General features: G+C 46.8%; 1 protein-coding gene and 1 pseudogene across 1 annotated transcript in view; one reads left to right on the top strand and one right to left on the bottom strand.

Moving 5' to 3' along the window:
* XXYLT1 (xyloside xylosyltransferase 1) overlaps positions 1-19,604 on the bottom strand; it is a 173,198-nt gene that overhangs the window by 81,067 nt on the left and 72,527 nt on the right. The gene's annotated exons all lie outside the window — the stretch shown is intronic.
* On the top strand, positions 3,346-3,636 carry LOC113890179 (annotated as a pseudogene).

Genomic DNA, 19,604 nt, shown 5'->3' with positions numbered 1-19,604 from the left:
GCTGAGGCTCAGAGAACTTTGGCAACTTGACTAGGATGATCTAGCAAGGAAGCGTCAGAGTTGAAAGCAAGCATAGATTTGCCTCACACAGGTTTCTGAGAAAAGCCTTCAGACATCTCTGAAGCCCTTTTTCAAATTCTGTTATCTTTAAAAACAAGACATGCCACCACATCAAGTGTGAAAATACCAAACAGCTCTAGAGCATCTTAGCAGACACGAGGTTTCCCATGGGCCAAGAAGGGGTTTCCCACTTCCCACAGCCACCTCCCTCAAACCACCCCCACCCCATCCTCAAGGAACTTGAAGACTCTTGGGGTTCCCCTTCACTGAGCGAGGGCCAATGGAGAAGTTTCAGAAAAAAGAGGTTTCATGCCACAAAGTAAGTTGAAAGGAAGTTCTGAAGCCCCATGCTTGCCCTTCAGCCCCACGTTCCCCGGCCTTCCGTCCCTGGAAGCCAGGATGCAGTACTCTGCTCTGGTCTGAGCGGAAGCTCAGGTCTGCTGACTCAGAAGTCCCCGGGGCCAAGCGATGCTTCCACATCAATGCCAGCCCCCTCCCCTGAGGGAAGAGGGGAAGGGAAAGGAAATAGAGCTCATAAGAGTGATTTATACGACCTGTTAGCAGCTCTGGTGAAAGGTTTTGGGGCCAAGAGGTTGAAATTAATGACCACAGTCAGTTTTATATTAACTATACAGCAAATTCTTTCTTCTAGCCCTATTCACCCCTCTCAAAATTAAGCATGGAGTGTTAGCTACAGCTCAGCCATAACATTTTTTACAACTATCAGCTCCTATTTTGTGGACAAAACAGAGCATTATGAAAAGACAACGGTTTTTGCTTCAGCAACAGTGCAACATGAGTCTCCAGCCTGAGCACCTTCAGTGACTTGGTATAAATCATATCCTTTAGGATAGGACAGAATTTATTTCCAACTCAGCTGAAAAACTTTAGGGACATAGAAGACAACACATAAAACATCCGGCCTCAATTTTCTTCTCACTTCTCTTGCCAATATGAAATTATAGCTCACGCACTTCTTTATGAAGTTCAATATGCAGGGGAAATTGAATTTTAGATTTGGAAAGCAGAATAGCAGACTATCCGCCCAACCCTCCCCCCTTCTTTCATTGCTATCATATGGAAGTCCCTGGCCCCTGCTGGCCTCCCCACAGCTTATCATGCTCTGGTATCTGCTACAGACCTTGTTTCTTGTCTCCAAACCTGTAAGCTCTCCTTCCTGCTGGGGGCAGGACCACATTCTGACTTTGTTCACCAACTCTGTGACCATGCCTGGTCTCTGCTCTTTGCAAGTAGGCTTTTTCTCACAGACCCTTGGGGATGGCAGCGGTAGAAAGCAGTCCTCTTTGGACAGCTGTTCCGAGCTGGCCTACCACTGAGATCTGTATCTGCCAGTACAGATCAGTCATCATGCAGGACTCCTGTCCATCACCTGCCTCACACTTCCCCTCTGCCTGGCTCCATGCCCCAGTATATCTCCCCTAAACCTGGAATGGTCACTCGTGAGGTGAGCCAAGTCAGACATGGCCAGACCCCAGTGAGCTAGAGTACACCCCAAAACTGTCTCTATAACACCCATGGGAGTTCTGTGAGCAAGCAGTTGACATCTCCGAATACAGTTTCCGGTGGCTCCATGTTCCACTCTGACTCTCGGGGCACATTTTCTGCACACCACCTGGCTGTGTGCCTGAGCACAGTGCTGACCTACGTCTCTGAGCAACACCTAAGCAAGCACAGGCAGTTTTGCTTTCAAGGTTCCAGCACCTCGGGCACTTCTTTCACTTCACTAATGAGAAGGCTTCTGTGTTTTGGCAGCTGTTCTTCCCGGTGTGAACAATAGATTCATCAGTCTTTTCTGGGCCTGAACTGTCTGAGTCCCTTTCACCCAGCAGACTCATCCTTCTCAAATGGGGTCATGTAGCCCACCACCACCCTCAAACTCAAGGCCATGGGTCTCCTTCAGCCTCCTCCTCTAGCTGATACAGCAGGAGGACCTGAAGGAGAGTGATGGGCACCACCGAAATGCTTACACCAGGAGGGTAAGTGGATCAGGAAGAGAAGAGCCAACTTCTCGGGCACACGCCTGACTTCTCCCTGGGACCATGCAGGAGTCAAGGAAAGAGAGGCCCCACACAACATCCCTTGTGCCCAGAAATCTACATCATGAAAACCGGCAAGGGAAAAAAAATCAGTTTCTCCACTTTATGAATCCAGAAATACCTCCCTGAGGCAGGTGAAGATCTACCCATCTTCTTACCTTTTGAAACAAGAGGGGAAAAAAACCTGTTTTTCTTTCTAAAAGATTAAAAGGTTTTACTCTTTTCAGGAGGAACATCTGTAATGGTTTGTAAACTGGCTTGCCAATGATCAAATGGCTCTCCAAGTTTCCTTCCCCCTGAGCCAGGACTCCTGAAAATATGTTGCATGATTTTGGTTTTTATGATACATAAGAAAAAAAATAGAAACTATAAACAAGATGAATAGACAACATACCGACTGGGAGAAAATATTTGCAAATGATGCAACCAACAAGGGTTTAATTTCCAAAATACACAAACAGCTCATACAACTCAATAACAAAAAACCACACAACCCAATCAAAAAATGGGCAGAAGACCTAAACAGACATTTCTCAAAAAAAGACATATAGATGGCCAAAAAGCATTTGAAAAGATGCTCAACATTGTTAATTATTAGAGAAATGCAAATCAAAACCCCAATGAGGTCCTACCTCAAACCAGTCAGAATGGCCATCATCAAAAAGTCTACAAATAACAAATGCTGGAGAGGATGTAGGGACAAGCAAAACAAAAATTTACATTCCTATACTGTTGGTGGGAATGTAAATTGGTACAGCTGCTGTGGAGAATAGTACAGAGGTTCCTTAAAAACTGAGACAGAGTTGTCATAAGATCCAGCAGTCACACTCCTGAGGACACACCTGACTCAGTTCAGTTCAGTTGCTCAGTCATGTCTGACTCTTTGGGACTCCATGGACTGCAGCACCCCAGGCTTCCCAGTCCATCACCAACTCCCAGAGCTTGCTCAAACTCATGTCCATCAAATCGATGATGCCATTCAACCATCTCATCATCTGTCGTCCCCATCTCCTCCCGCCTTCAATCTTTCCCAGCATCAGGGTCTTTTCCAATGAGTCAGTTCTTCGAATCAGGTGGCCAAAATATTGGAGCTTCAGCTTCAGCATCAGTCCCTTCAATGAATATTCAGGACTGATCTCCTCTAGAATGGACTGATTGGATCTCCTTGCAGTCTAAGGGACTCTCAAGAGTCTTCTCCAACGCCACAGTTCAAAAGCATCAGTTCTGCCTTTTACCTCGTAGCAGCCAAGAAAGCAACATGGGTCACCAGCAGCTCTACTGGAGCCATCCGAGAAAATTCGGCCAGGGTTCTCGCTCTTGCCGGGTCTGCTCAAACCAGCACGGTCTGAACCGGAAATACGGCCTCAACAGTGCCGCCAGTGTTTCTGCCAGTATGTGAAGGACATCGGCTTCCTTAAGTTGGACTAACCGAACTTCCTTAGATGGCTCATCCAGCACATCAACCTTAGGCAGAAATAATACTAGCTCTTTGTATATAAAATAAAAGTTTTAAAAACTTAAAAAAAAAAAAAAAAAGCCTGAGTTCTTCGTTGCTCAGCTTTCCTTATGGTCCACCTCTTACATCCATACATAACTACTGGAAAAACCATACCTTTCACTAGACAGCCATTTGTTGGCAAAGTAATGTCTCTGCTTTATAATACACTGTCTAGGTTTGCCATAGCTTTTCTTCCAAGAAGCAAGTGTCTTTTAATTTCATGGCTGCAGTCACCATCTGCAGTGATTTTGGAGTCCAAGAAAATAAAGTCTGTCACTGTTTCCATTGTTTCCCAATCTACTTGCCATGAAGTTATGGGGCTGGATGCCGTGATTGTAGTTTTCTGAATGTTGAGTTTTAAACCAGCTTTTTCACTCACCTCTTTAACTTTCATCAAGAGGCTCTTTAGTTCCTCTTCTTTTTCTGCCATAAGGGTGGTGTCATCTGCATATCTGAGGTTACTGATATTTCTCCCTGCAATCTTGACTCCAGCTTGTGCTTCATCCAGTCTGGCATTTTGCATGATGTACTCTGCATATAAGTTAAATAAGCAAGATGAAAATATACAACCTTTCCCAATTTAGAAACAGTCCATTGTTTCATGTCCGGTTCTAACAGTTGCTTCTTGACTTGCACACAGGTTTCACAGAAGGCAGGGAAGGTCATCTGGTATTCCCATCTCTAAGAATTTTCCACAGTTTGCTGTGACCCACCCAGTCAAAGGCTTTAGAACAGTCAATGAAGCAGATATTTTTCTGGAATTCTCTTGCTTTCTTTATGATCCAACAGATGTTGGCAATTTGATCTCTGGCTCCTCTGTCTTTTCTAAAACCAGCTTAAACATCTGGAAGTTCTCAGTTCACATACTACTGAAGCCTAGCTTGGAGAATTTTGAGCATTACTTTGCTAGCATGTGAGATGAGTGCAGTAGTTCGTGTAGTAGTTTGAATATTCTTTGGCATTGGCTTTCTTTGGGATTGGAATGAAAACTGACCTTTTCCAGTCCCGTGGCCACTGCTGAGTTTTCCAAATTTGCTGGCATAATGAGTGTAGCACTTTCACAGCATCATTTTTTAGGATTTGAAATAGTTCTTCTGGAATTCCATCACCTCCACTAGCTTTCTTCGTAGTGATGCTTCCTAAGGCCCACTTGACTTCACACTCCAGGATGTCTGGCTCTAGGTGAGTGAGCAGACCATCGTGGTTATCTGGGTCTTTAAGATCTTTTTTGTATAGTTCCTCTGTGTATTCTTGCCACCTTTTCTTAATATCTTTTGCTTCTGTTAGATCCATCCATTTCTGTCCTTTATTATGCCCATCTTTGCATGAAACATTCCCTTGGTATCCCTACTGTTCTTGAGATCTCTAGTCTTTCCCATTCTATTATTTTCCTCTATTTCTTTTCATCAATCACTTAGGAAGGCTTTCTTATCTCTCCTTGCTATTCTTTGGAACTCTGCATTCAGATGGGTGTATCTTTCCTTTTCTCTTTTGCCTTTAGTTTCTCTTCTTTTCTCAGCTATTTGTTGAGGCCTCCTCAGACAACCATTTCTCTATAAAATGAGCATAATAACCTCAAGGGTTGGCTTTGGGGATTAAATGATATAACCTATGTAAAACACTTAGACCAGAACTCTAAGCACTATGATCAGTACAGTAAGCACCAGAAAAGTTGGCTGTTTTCAGTTACTAACAGCCTGACAGGTAGTTAGCCCTCAATAACCAGGGGTAATGGCGGTAATGGCAACCTCCTTCAAAGGACTTCTGCCAGGACTGTTGTGTTCACTGCCCCTGATCCCACAGCAGGCCACTGTCAACCCATGCCCCTGCCGGAGACTCCCACCACTCACGGGCAAGTCTGGGTCAGTCTCTGGTGGGCTCACTGCTCCTTTCTCCTGGGTCCTGGCACGCACAAGGCTTTGTTTGTACCCTCCAAGAGGGCATACGAGATGGCGGAGTAGAAGGACGTGCACTCATTTTCTCCTGTGAGAACTCCAAAATTACAACTAACCACTGAACAACCATCAACAGGAGAATGCTGGATCCCACCAAAAAAGATACTCCATGGCCAAGGGCAAAGGATAAGCCCCAACAAGATGGTAGGAGGGGTGAAATCAGGTTTAGAATCAATCCCCATACCCACCAGAGATGCTCGGAGGGCTCAAACAAAACTTAGTGTGCACCAGGACCCAGGGACCCCACAGAGAACGAGACAGACCTGCCTTTGTGTGTTTGCCTCCTGCGGAGGTGAAGGTCAGCAGTGGCCTGCCGCAAGGGCAGGGGCTCTGGGTGCAGCAGACCTGGGAGGTGTGGCGTGTGTCCCAGACAACCCACAAACTGGAGAAAAAGTATACCAAACAAGTTTTCACTGTTGTGGAAGTTCTACGGCCCACAACATATTTCCCAACCTGGGTTACCAAAGGGGAAGGGAGGGAGGGAGAGAGGGATATTTGAGATTAACAGGTATGTATTTAATATTCCATTATAATGGAAAATAATATGAAAAAGAAAATTTTATATGCATACATATATACATAAATATATAAAACTGAATCATTTTGCTACTTATCAGAAACATAACATTGTAAATCAACCATACTTCAATTTAAAAAAAGATAAACTATCTACCATCATCTATAAAATAGTGAGGTTCTCATATGCCTGGGAACTAGGAACTGGACTAGGTCATTTTCACATATCTTTACCTAATTTAATCCTTACAAGTAGGGTTTATGGTCCTCATTTTGTAGCTTTCTCCCACACAAGATACAATCTATGTTTCAATGCTTTCACCCCTGTTTGGTACCAAGATTAAGAGGACCCCCTCCTACTATGAATCTAAGAATTACCCGAAAACGTAGCGAAGTCAAAAGACTGGTCCCCAAGCTGGGAGTCCAGTCTCCAATTTTCATTTGAAATCCTTTTCGTAACTTGTTCCCATCACAGATCCAACAACTGAACATATCTGCCAAATTGTACTTAAGCACTGATTCATTTCTTTCGTTTTAATTGAATTTAATCAATTTAGTTTTTGGTTTTTAATAAAATTACTTGTTTTAATTTTAAATTAAAGACATAAAATATAATGCCAAATTGACGTCATTGCAGATGAAAGCAAAAAAAAAAAAAAAAGATTTAACCTCTAAATATTTCAGTAGGTACTTCCTATAAAGCAAGGACACTCTCATCATAACAGTACAACCATTAAACCCAGGAAATTAATACATCACTACCTTTTAATCTACAGTCCCATTCAAAACTTGTCAATTGTCCAAAACCAAAACCAAAATTTCTGGCCCAGAATAGCATTTGGTTGTCACATCTCTTCAATATGAAATAGTTTCTCAGTCTTTCCTTGGCCTCCAGGACCTATGACAATTTGAGGAGCACAGGCCAATTATTTAGTAAAATCTCCCCAAATTTGGGTTTACTGATGTTTCCTTCTGATTAGATTCAGGTTATTCATCCTTGTTAGGAATAGCACAGAAGTGATACTGGTTTCTTCTCACTCCATCATACCAGGAGGCACAATTTGTCACATTACTGGTGATGTTCCTTTTGATCCCCTGTTTTTTAAAATGCAGTATGCTCTGCCTTATTTAATGAAATGTGGACTGAGTAACTCTGGGTAAGTGTGAGTAGACAGTGTCCTGAGTTAGAGCCCTGGCTCACTGGCCTGATTCTGCCACTGTGTCCAGCCTCGGACGAGCCACTTGCCCTCTGGACTTCAGTTTTCCCAGACGGTAAAGACAAGAACATTGGAGCAGCTACTCTTTCAAACCCTCCCAGCCCTGCCTCCTTGGAATTCTGTACACAAGTGGCCTTTTCCCCTCACTCATAGTCCGGCTGCTTGTCCTCAGAATAGCACAGATAACCCTGGGCATGGAAGACCCTCCTCACTGTGTTGGCCTCAGCCACGCCTAGCAAGTCATAAAGCCCCTTCTGTGCACCCAGTACTATGTTAAGTGTGGAGAGGTTCAGAAACGAATGACATTATTCACAGCTGCAAAAAATGTAACTATAGAAGCATTTTAATCATATATTTTCTGCTGCTGCCACTGCTGTTTCCAATGTTCCTTTATCACCATTCTCCATGACTATTCAATATAACCATATAGAAACTAACACTTCCTTAGTACACAGACATCGGAATACTTTTATCTCCCAATTTCCATTTAACAAATGGAAACAATTTGCCTAAGGTCAAAAGTTGACCTTAGAGAGTGACAAAGCAGGACATCAGGACTTCCAGGCCCTAGAATCTGAGTTCTTTGGCCATATCATGCTCCCTTTAACCCTGTTTGCTTTGAAACCGGCTATGCTAGTTATCTATAGCTACATGACCAACCACCCCAAAACTTAGTGGTTGAAAACAGTGTATGATCCTCCCCCATGGTTCTGTTGGTCATCTAGGCTCAGCTGGGCAGTGCTCACCTGGAGTCTCCTGTGTGGACACCAGGAAACTGCAGCTGAGGCTGAGTCTTCTGAAGACTCAGCTAGGCTGGATGGCCACATCACACATTGCTAGCAGTCAATGCTGGCTGTCAGCAAAGAGCTCAGCACGGGCTGTCAACCAGAGCACTTTCATGTGGGCTCCCTCTGGGGTTCTGGCTTCTCCCAGCAGGGCAGCTGGACTCCAAAAGGGAGTTTGCTGAAAACAGTGTCCCAGGAAACAAGACTGAAACTGCACAGAGCTCCTGGTGACCGAGCCCCAGAAGTCAGGCTGCATCACTTCCACTGTTTCCTGTCCACCAGAAACAAGCCGCTGAGCCTGCCCAGATTCCAGGAGAGGGGACTGCTTGCAGGTGTGAAGGCTGGGAGGGGTGGCTCCTTAGGAGGACATCTTTGGGGACAAGCTATCACATTCCCTCACCCCATAGTGAATTACAAATTATTTTAAATTTTCTTTATGATATTCTAAATATCCTCCCATATATATATTTGTAATGACAAAATAAATATATTAAAACATATAATAATACATAATAAGTATGCCAAATACGTATTTATATTATACATTTATATGTGTGTGCATACACACATATGCCACTAGAAGAAAATGTGTATTTTTTAAATACTTCTCCATCTTTTCAAAATGGACATGTATTGCTTTTAAAATAAAAATATTTCTAAAGGGACTAGTTAACTACCTCACAGAAAATACCCATTTTCTGGCCAAGTCAATCAGATTTAAGGCATTTTGCATGACCTCAAGCTTCCCAGGTGCTAGTGATAAAGAACCTGCCTGCCAATGCAGATAAGAGACACTAGTCCGATCCCTGGGTCAGGAAGATCTCCTGGAGGTGGGCATGGCAACTCACTCTAGTGTTCTTGCCTGGAGAATCCCATGGACAGAGGAACGTGGTGGGCTACAATTCACAGGATCTCAAAAGAGCTGGACACGACTGAAGCAACTCAGCACACATACCAGGCTCTTTAAGAGTCTTCTTAAAGTAGCCAGAGTTACTCATTTTTATACTCTTTTTCCTAAGACAAGTCCTTCTAGAAACTTCTACCTTTCTCCTACTTCACCATAAGATGGTTTTCTGGGTTTCCAAATATGTGTTTTTAAAAAAGAAAAAGCAGACAATAAGCTAGGAGTTACTCTCATCTGGTTTCTTTTTCCTATTACTTGTTAGTTGCCAGGTCATATTCGACTCTTTTGCGACCCTATGGATTGTAGCCCACCAGGCTGCTCTGTCCATGGGATTTCCCAGGCAAGAATACTGAAATAGGTTGCCATTTCCTTCTCCAGGGGATTTTCTTGACCAAGGGATCAAACCCTCGTCTCCTGCACTGGCAGGTGGATTCTTTATGGCTGAGCCACCTGGGAAGCCATTCCTGTTATTTATCTAATTGCATATATGCTATATTTTCCCCATCTCCTCTTGCCGAGGACATCTTGGAAGTTCGAGGCAAATGGCAGGTGCTTTGGGAATATGAGCAGCTTAGAGAAACCCTCAGGTCTATTGGGATGAGCCTCTCAGAGGCCAAATTGCATTCTTAGAGCTCCAGGCCTAGAGGAATCCCCAAAAGATCAGCTATAAGATACACGAGGATGGGAGAGCACAAACAGGAAAGCTCAGGCAAGGGAGATATGGCCCAAGGCAGAGCAATTCTCCCCACCCCGTCAGGTGAGCAACTACATAAACCTCTGGTGGACAGTGATGGCTGAAGGCAATAAGATGCCACAGCCCCAGACACAGAGACCATATAAACCCAACACCAAAGGCAGCCAGGGGGCCTCCCTCCGAGTCATGTCCACCAAAGGACACTGGGGAGCCTGGACTGGAAACTTCTGGAACTGAGTATGGAGAGAGCAGGGAACACAGGCAGTAGATGAAGAAAGAGGCACTGAGTTCTTGGGCCGCCCCGGCTTCCCAAAGGAAGGCCAGCGCCAACCACACGGTGTCTGTGAGCAGAGTCCACACGCATCAGAGGCTCTGGGAGCCTGAGGAGGCTGATGTGTTGAGTCAGTTGGTGCTATTTTTACCCAGTCACTTTCCAACTATAAACCCACACTTCACATTTCATTGTTTGGGGTGGATTAAGAAATTCGACTTGGCCTTTCTTGTGGTTTAATTTCCTGAATGCCTGCATCAAGGAAAAAGTTCGGCATTCCTATGGAAATATATGACATTTTAACCTTTTCTTGGCATGAGGGTGTCCAGGGATTGGAGGCTGGCCTGTTCTCTAAACCTGTACTGCTCTCATTAAGCAGGGAGGCCACGGTCTGCCCCTTTTCTCCCCTATTCAGAGGTCAGGGATTACGGTCCGGCTCCTGGAATGCTGGGTCAGGGCAAATGTACCCTATGAATATTCCAGTCCAGCATTAGGAGATGAAGTTTCCCCTGAACAATTCATCTAACAGTTACCTGTGACATTATTCAAGTCCCCAGTGACGAACATTCAAATAAAGGGTCTGGTAACTGTCAGTGAGGAAGAGTTGAACAATCTTAAAACTATTTCCGAATGATTTTTCAACTATAAAGCCAGAAGTGACTGTGTGGTCACAGAAGCAGTGAACACATACCAAGAAAAAAAGAATGCTCCTTTTCTGTGGAAGACAGGGCAAGTTTTACCTCTTTTTAAAATACTTATACCTCCACTTACATCTGAAGTACAGCCATGATGCTTGGTAACTGAAACTCCTTGAATATAAACAAGGTCTCTACAACTTTAGGGTCTTCCTGACTGTCAAAAGCACTTAGAGCTCAGGCAGAGCTGTGAGGTTCTAATCAAGGACAGAGCTTTCTCTTTTTTGAAAGAAAAATCTGGACCTACACCAAATTTTCCTTCTGCATCTAATGAGAGGCTTCAGATGCTGTCATAAAAATGGAAACTCAATATTGCTAGAAGCAAACCACTCAGGAGGGAAGAGGCTCCCCTAAGAAGCTGATCTCTAGGCACTGCCTGGCATGAGCATAGCCGAGCACTCCCTCCAGGCCCAGGGCAGTGCCACACCAGCCCCACCGAGGGACTGCCCCTCCAGCAGCACACACAGCCAGAGCCCCCTGCACACAGTTCTAGGACACCAGACACCTCCCTGTTCACGACAAACAGATCAGCATTCTTTTGATGGGTCAACAAATAGTTATTATCCCCCGCTGTATGCCAGGCACTTCTCCCCACTGCAGACACAGCAGGGAAATGGGAGGCCAGGGCTCCGCTTCTGTGTCACTGTCAGTCTGCACAGGACGACTTCAGACAGCAGGAGGGGCTGTGGGAATGAAACTCAGTGTCGGGGCAATGTGACACTGTAGGGGGGCCCTGAAACAGGGGATGCAGAGAGGGCCATTGGAACAAGCAGCACCTGAGCTGAGACCTTCAAGATGGGGAAACGGAAATGCAATGATCTGGAGGAAGAGAAGGCAAAGGGAGCAAGAGTGAAAACTCAGGGAATACCTTTGGCACATGTGAGTAAAGAAAGGGGAGAGAAGTGTGGCAGTCGGAGCCAAAGGGCAAAGCAAGTACAAAACCTGCCAGGGGCTTCAGGCAGGGCATCGGAGCAGCTGGATTTGACAACGTCCCCTGCAGAAGGCAATGGACACCATCACGAGAAACGCTGGGCTGGATGAAGCACAAGCTGGAATCAAGATTGCCAGGAGAAATATCAATAACCTCAGATATGCAGATGACACCACCCTTATGGCAGAAAGTGAAGAGAAACTAAAAAGCCTCTTGATGGAAGTGAGAGAGAAAGTGAAAAAGTTGGCTTAAAGCTCAACATTCAGAAAACTAAGATCATGGCATCCAGTCCCATCACTTCATGGGAAATAGATGGGGAAACAATGGAAACTGGCAGACTTTATTTTGGGGGGGCTCCAAAATCACTGCAGATGGTGATTGCAGCCATGAAATTAGAAGATGCTTACTCCTTGGAAGGAAAGTTATGACCAACCTAGACAGCAGATTAAAAAGCAGAGACATTACTTTGCCAACAAAGGTCTGTCTAGTCAAGGCTATGGTTTTTCCAGCAGTCATGTATGGATGTGAGAGTTGGACTATAAAGAGCTGAGCACCAAAGAATTGATGCTTTTGAACTGTGGCATTGGAGAAGACTCTTGAGAGTCCTTTGGACTGCAAGGAGATCCAACCAGTCCATTCTAAAGGAAATCAGCCCTGGGTGTTCATAGGAAGGACTGATGTTGAAGCTGAAACTCCAATACTTTGGCCACCTGATGCAAAGAGCTGACTCATTTGAAAAGATCCCGATGCTGGGAAAGATTGAAGGCAGGAGGAGAAGGGGACGACAGAGGATGAGACGGTTAGATGGCATCACCAACTCAATGGACATGAGTTTGGGTGGGCTCTGGGAATTGGTGATGGACAGGGAGGCCTGGCATGCTGCGGTTCATGGGGTCACAAAGAGTCAGACACAACAGAGCAACTGAATTGAACTGAACCTGCAGAAGGCAATGGCCACCCACTCCAGTGTTCTTGCCTAGAGAATCCCATGGGCAGAGGAGCCTGGTGGGGTCACAAAGAGTCGAACATTACTGAATGACTAAGCACCACTCAGTAGACTTGGCTCCTCTCTGTGGCTCTGTCACCACCCGGCTGTCCTGGTACCTAATGGGACATGCCACTTGGGCTCTCTGGGCTGTGCTCCCAGCAGCTCAACTTGAAAGGTGTATCCCACTGCTGCCGCCCACTTCATCACCTAGCCTCTGTGAGGCTGGGGTCAAGCCAGAGGATTCGCTGCCTATTCCTGGAGAAGACAAAGCCAGGAAGGCTTAGGGCCACGCGCTCTCTCTCCTTGTCATGGTGGACTGGGTCTGACCCTGGCCTGGCTCTCCTCTGTGCTATCACAGCAATTCCTTTCCTCTCACCAACTGAGCTGAGAAAAGCTGCACATTCAGGCAAACCAAGGCATAATGAGGGTGGGAAAATGACACCAGGAGTCCCCTCCACCTTCCATATGTTAATACCCTGGAGGGATCAGGTTAAATGATCACTAAGAGCAGAAATACCTGAAAAGTAGCCACAAAAGGACTATCTGCAGTCTAACAGCCAACTGGCAAGGAGTAGGGGGTGAGTGTCTGTGCGTATTAATTCATTCAATTATTAACTGACTAAACATATAATACCTGGCACTCTGATTTGGATAAGCAAAACAAGGTCCCTACCCTCAAACTGCTGACAGACTAGTGGTGGAAATTAATTAACAACAATAAGGATCCCAGGAAGCCGGAGCCACATGTCCAGGGAGGGAGAGGCAGTGCTGTGGGTGCAGTGAGGAGGCTGCTTTGCAGAGAGATGGTATTTGCAGGGGGAAGGGAGGCAGGTTGCCTTCGTCTGCTCCAGCTGCCTAACAAATGCCAGGGGGACCTAAACCATGGACACTCACTTCTCTGTTCCGGAGGCTGGAGGCCATGAGCAAGGTAGTGGCAGATTCGGTTTCTGACGAGAGCTCTCATCCCAGATTGCAGATGCCACCCTCTCTCTGTGAACTCACAGGGCCTTTCCTCTGGGCTCACTCAGAGAGACAGTGCTCTGCTGTGACTCCCTCTTGATAAGACATCAATCCAATCAGGAGGCCAGGACCCCACCCTTATAACCTCATTTAACCCTAATGACTCCCAATAGCCCCATCTCCAAATACCATCACATTGGAGGCTAAGGAATTTGAGGGGATATAGTCCGGTCCATAACAGACTTTGAAAGGCAGATACGAAGCAGAGTCTGTCTGTGTGGGAACAGGCATTAGAGAAGGAGAGACCAGCAAGAGCAAAGGCAGGGACATGAAAGCCTAGAAGGCTTGCTGGGAGAGCAGAGAGTGAGACAGTTTGCCTGGAGTAAAGGATATATGAGGGGCGCAGGGGAAGATGAGGCTGGAAAGGCAGTCTGGGGACACTTAATGGAAGATTCCCGTGCCAGGTCCTGGCAGGAAACCAGAGAAGTTACTGATCACAAGGCTAACAAGATCAGGCCTGCAGAAGGCACGGCCCTCCCAAGCCAGACTGGGGAGGGAGACAGTTAAAAGGCAGAGGCAAGAGGCAAGACCAGAGAGATCTCTGCTTTAACATCACAGCTCAGAATGGTCTGCTGCTGCAGACACATGAGTGTAAGCTTCTTTGGGACTGTCTGGCTGGACTCACCCAGTTTGGTAGGGAACAAAGTTGAGGTCCCTTTACCTGGGGCTGTGAGCCCCAAACTCCCCACTGGGTACCAAGAAATCACACGAGTCTCCTGACAAAAACACTTCTCTGCTCTCAACTGCCCAGTGGGGACAATGCACACACAGCCACCTGCGGCCACAAAGACGCGGGGCTCCAAAGAAAGCATCCCAAAGACATGGGCACTCTCTGCAGCTAGGCCGAAGTTAACTGCCTCTCACCTGATCAAACCTCCCTAAGTCCATCCCGGCTGACTCCAGAGATGGGGACACTTCAAGACCAGAAGGAGAGCTGCCCAAGCCACTCGCTGCCCTGCTCTCCACCGGGCTCTCGGCTGGATGGAAGGGGGAGCGGCCACCAGAGGCCCCAGGGAGCTGGACACACCCTTCGAGCCTCAGGCTGCGGTCCTAACAGCACAGACCAGACCCTGCGGTTTCCCGAGGGGCCAGTGTCACTCACAGGGTGGCAGTCATGCATGCTCTGCCTCGCAGTGGTGGAATCCACTTCCTCACCTGCAGAACCCCTCAGGCCCCCATGGGCTCTCACCCTACAAGCACCATCACAGCACACACGCCAGGGAGGCAGCTGACCTCAGGGGCTCCCGACACCAAACAACACTGAGGTTTATGAGAGCCGGCAGAAGACCATCTCCCAAGGCGCCCTCAATATATGCCTAAGACCTGGCATGAAACTGTATTTTATTAGCTGGATTCTATATTCTCTATGATTAAAAGCATCATTTCAATGTTCTTTCACTTTCTGTCTGGATTTCAAATATCCAGTGAGCTTCCCATTTCTCCCAATTACCTTCCTCCACCACTTCACCATGGCAGTCAAACAACACAGGCTCATGTGGGCTCCAGGGAATCACAGTTTAAAGGGTGCAGCAACTGCCCCTCCCCACTGAGCACTCACTCGCCGACCAGGGAGCACCAGCTCCAGCCACAGAGCCACTCCTATCATCTATCAGAGGCCACACCTGCCCTCCCCTGAAGGAAAGGGACCAGGTGTTACTCTCGTGGTGTCGTCCACAGAACCCATGTCAGCAGGGATGCTGTCGACACAGCCTTTGGCTTTCTCACTTTGCAGGGGGCAGAGTCACAGGAAACCCATGGCACAAAGAGGACCCAGATCACATGGATGCTGCTCTGGCGGTTTTTTCTTTTTTTAATGCAGACTGGAGATCATCCCAGGGATTCCCAGGTGGCTCAGTGGTAAAGAAGCCACCTGCCAATGCAGGAGACGTGGGTTTAATCCCTCGGTTGGGAAGATCCTCTGGAAGAGGAAATGGCAACCCATTCTAATACTCTTGCCTGGAGAACCCCATGGACAGAGGAACCTGGCAGGCTACAATCAGTGGGGTTGCAAAGAGTCAGACACTGAGCATGCATGCATGTGGATCATCCTATCCATCAGCTTCTTAAAAACCAGGTCAGAGCAGCCAAGAAACAGCCTTGCCACTGGCAGCCAGAAAGAGCTCATTCTCCCTTCCCCATTTCCATCTCAAATCCCTAGACCTTCAAAAGAGGATAAGCCTTTCACTTCCCTCCATGAGGGGCTGAAGAGGAGGGTCCTGGACTGAAGAACTCTGCAGACCAAGTCCAAGAATTTCCCTAAACGCTCTTGCTCTACACACCCCATTCTCCGTCCCCTTAGGACTTTTGTACAATTTTCAATTACACATTTAATTGTTTACTTATTTAGGGTCAGCCCCTCCAGGGTGACTGTAGACGCAATGAGGGTTTATTAACATTAGCACTGAGCACAACACTTGACACATTCAACAACTACTATTTTGAAATACAAGACCTTCCCAGAACCAGATTCACTTGGGAGAGAGCTATTCACTTAAGGGGCTCTGTGTCTCATGGGGGTGACTATAAAACAGTCAGTCCTCAAAGCCAGCAGGGCTGGGTCCTCAGGGCCACAGAGGTGGGCAGTGAATTCTGCTAGGGAGAAGAAGGTCAGAGAAAGACACCCAGCAGATAACACTGAACCCATGCCCTTAGAGGACAAGTGGCAAGACCTCACTGGGAACAAAAGGGGTCTCGAGTTGACAGAGCACAAGGCAAAGCCAACTAATGGGAAAGGAAGCCAACTGAGCACTGAAGCAGGATCCTGGAGGCCCACAGGCCGGTGTTACGGGGTCTTACAGGGAAGGGAGTCAATTTACCAACCAGAATGAAAGTATTTAAATTTTTTTACAAGTGGGATGGCCATGCAGTGTGCACTGACTGAGCCCCAGACCTGTGGACAGGAACTGGGGGCAGAAGCCATCAAGAGGCATGTGTAAGGCATTTCATGAGGCATATAAGTCAAATTACGATGCTGTGCACCTTAAATGTAGAGCTATGTGTCAATTATATCTCAATAAAACTGGAAGAAAAAAAGAAAACTGTACATATAATTTTGCCTATTGCCAAACAAGTAAACTCATTTAATACCTAGAAAAAGACAGAGAGGGACAGAAGTATAAAGAACTGGTGAGGCTTTGTGACAATCTAAGGGGGAACAAGGAAGGAAGGGAATCTAAGATGAACCCTTTGTTTCTGGCTCAGGCAACCTATCATTTGCCAAGATAAGAAGGGCAAATTTGGGGAGAGGAAGACAGTTGTGGGCTGCGTGTTGACTTTGCTGTATCTGTGGGTATTCAGATGGGGATTTCCAGGGCCAGTGCCAACTAACACTTCTTTTAGAAATTAATTTATTCATCTTAATTGAAGGATAATTACTTAACAGCATTGTGGTGGTTTTTGCCATACATCGACATGATCAGCCACAGGTGCACGTGTCCCCCCATCCTGAACATCCTAGCCCTGTCCCTCCTAACCCTCCAGGTTGTTCCAGAGCACCACCAGCTTTGAGTGCCCCGCATCATGCATCGAACTTGCACTCTCATCTGTCTAACATTTGGTAATACACGTTTCTAATACTATTCTCTCAAATCATCCCACCTGGGCTTCCTTGGTGGCTCAGCTGGAAAAGAATCCACCTGCAATGCAGGAAACCCAGATTGGCAAGATCTCCTGTAGACAGGAACGACTTCACACTCCAGTATTCTGGCCTGGAGAATTCCACGGACTGTACAGTCCATGGGGTTACAAGGAGTTGGACACGACTGAGTGACTTTCACTTTCACACTTGTTCCCATGTAGTCCAAAGGTCTGTTCTTTACCTCTGTGTCTCTTTTGCTGTCTTGCCTATAGGATCATAGTTCCTATCTTTCTAAATTCCATATATATGCAGTAATATACTGTATTGGTGTTTCTCTTTCTGACTTATTTCACTCTGTATAATAAGCTCCAGTTTCATCCACCTCATTAGGACTGAGTCAAATGTGTTCCTTTTTATAGCTGAGTAATATTCCATTGTGTATATGTACCACAGCTTCCTTTTCCATTCTTCTGCTGATGGCCATCTAGGTGCTTCCATGTCCTAGCTGCTGTAAACAGTGCTTCAATAAACACTGGGGTACATGTGTCTCTTCCAGTTGCGGTTTCCTTGCCTGTGAACCATCAGCATGCACCAGCTCTCTGCCACACTGGTATCACTTGATTAATTTCTCACGTCTGTGAAGCTCCCTTGGCTTCCCCAGTCCCTCACATTCAGAGAAGAGCTGACACTGAGGAGGCTGGAGACCTGGAGGAGAGCAATGTCAGTTTGTGTCTCCAGCAGAGCCTGCGTGCACTGCCTCCCCTGTGCCCACCTAGAGACTCTCAACAGGCAAAAGGTAGAAGTTTGCGGCTGGAACCAACAATGCGGATAGCTCAGCAAGGAGACGCAAGTCACCGTTCCTATAGCAACACTCCTTACCTCACAGGACACATGCCTACATTTTCTGCTGAAATGTGATGTAGGATGTAGGACATGGCCAGCTACTCAGGACCAGTGGGAAGGGGCTCTCAAAACCCTCACTGCTGACATCCCCTCTCCAGCACAGCAGGGACACCATGCCACCTCCTCAGGCTTCGAGCCTTCCTCAGGCTGGAGCAGGTGTCCTCCTGCCAAACCCCTCATCCTCGTGTCTGTGCAGAAATACTTGCTCCCATACAGTATCAGTCGATGTAATTCTCCCGTACGCTCATGGCATGAATTAGGCATCGTGTGTCTGTTGGGTATGTGCTGTGTCTCACACTCCTTCCATCCCCAGCCCAGGGAACAGGGTCTGAAGAAGATCCTTGACTGCAAGACGACCTCAAGGGCATGAGGTCAGGATTCTCTCTGCAGAATTCCTGTGTCAACTATTTCCACAAGGACTTGTTAGAAGGTAGAGCAGCAGACCCATCAGGCTCAAGGTCAGGAAGCAAAGAATGGTTGTATGACTCCACTTTTCAATATTTCAGTGTGGACAGCATTCAAGCCTCATCTTCCCCTTCCACCCCAACACCGAGACAAGCGGATAAGAAAGCCCAGAGGCGCCTTCCTTTGATGCTGGTGGGATGTTCAAACCACACCAGTCCTGGCCTGTGCAGAGCCTTCACTCCAACTGCACCCACAACCATCATAAAACCCCACACCTGTCTCCTTTCCCTACTCTCTTAAGTCATTCTAAGACCAGTTCAGGAAGCCTGCCCTGCTCTCTCCAGGAAATCTCACTATCTGCTCTCAAATCTGGGGGTTCTATTCTGGTATAGGAGCGACCACAACAAAGGGGATATACAGAGATCTGCTGTGTCTGTGAGCACTGCACCCCCAGCAGGACGCAGCTAAGACCTCCTGCAGCTCCATCCACAGAGGCGAATGAGAATACCACCTTGCTCCTTCCTCTGGTTTGCATCTGCCCCTCTCCCAGTGCCCACCTCTGAAGAACTGTGTTCCGACCTGGGCCCCATATTTGGAGGGGGGCAGAGACCAACGGGAGCACCCCAGAAGCAGGCATCTGGACTGTGAGCAGTCTAGAAATGTTTCCTGTGGGGAGCACACGAGGAAACCGGGGCTGTTTCCCCTGATTGAAAGCCTCCTTTGAATTTTTAAAAGAAAGGAACTAGGCTTCTTCACTGAGGTCAAGAGTTGGTATAAGCACCAACAGATAAAAGCAGGTTTGGGACAATGTAAGAAAGAACTTTCTAAAACCAAAACATGTCTGAAGATGAAAGAGGCTGCTCCTGGTGCCGGCAGCTCCCTGTCATTAGGAGTCCAAGCAGGCTGCACTGGACAACCTCACGCTCTAGGGATGCCGTGTGGGAGATTCAAGAACTGACAAGGGATCAAGCCTTCTGGTTTTTTCCAACCCTGAAATTCTCTGAGCCAACACAGCTACTCCCTTATGTCCACTAAAAACTGCAGTGTTCAATAGTCTGACCAGAAAAAGGATAGCGAAGTTCAAGGACTGGTTTGCAGTCACATCCTATTTCAACTGAACCTGAATCT

The sequence above is a fragment of the Bos indicus x Bos taurus genome, chromosome 1 (genome assembly GCF_003369695.1).
Source record: "Bos indicus x Bos taurus breed Angus x Brahman F1 hybrid chromosome 1, Bos_hybrid_MaternalHap_v2.0, whole genome shotgun sequence".
Lineage (NCBI taxonomy): Eukaryota > Metazoa > Chordata > Mammalia > Artiodactyla > Bovidae > Bos > Bos indicus x Bos taurus.
The sequence above is the reverse complement of the archived record's forward strand: the minus strand, read 5'-3'. Positions and strand labels throughout refer to the sequence as shown.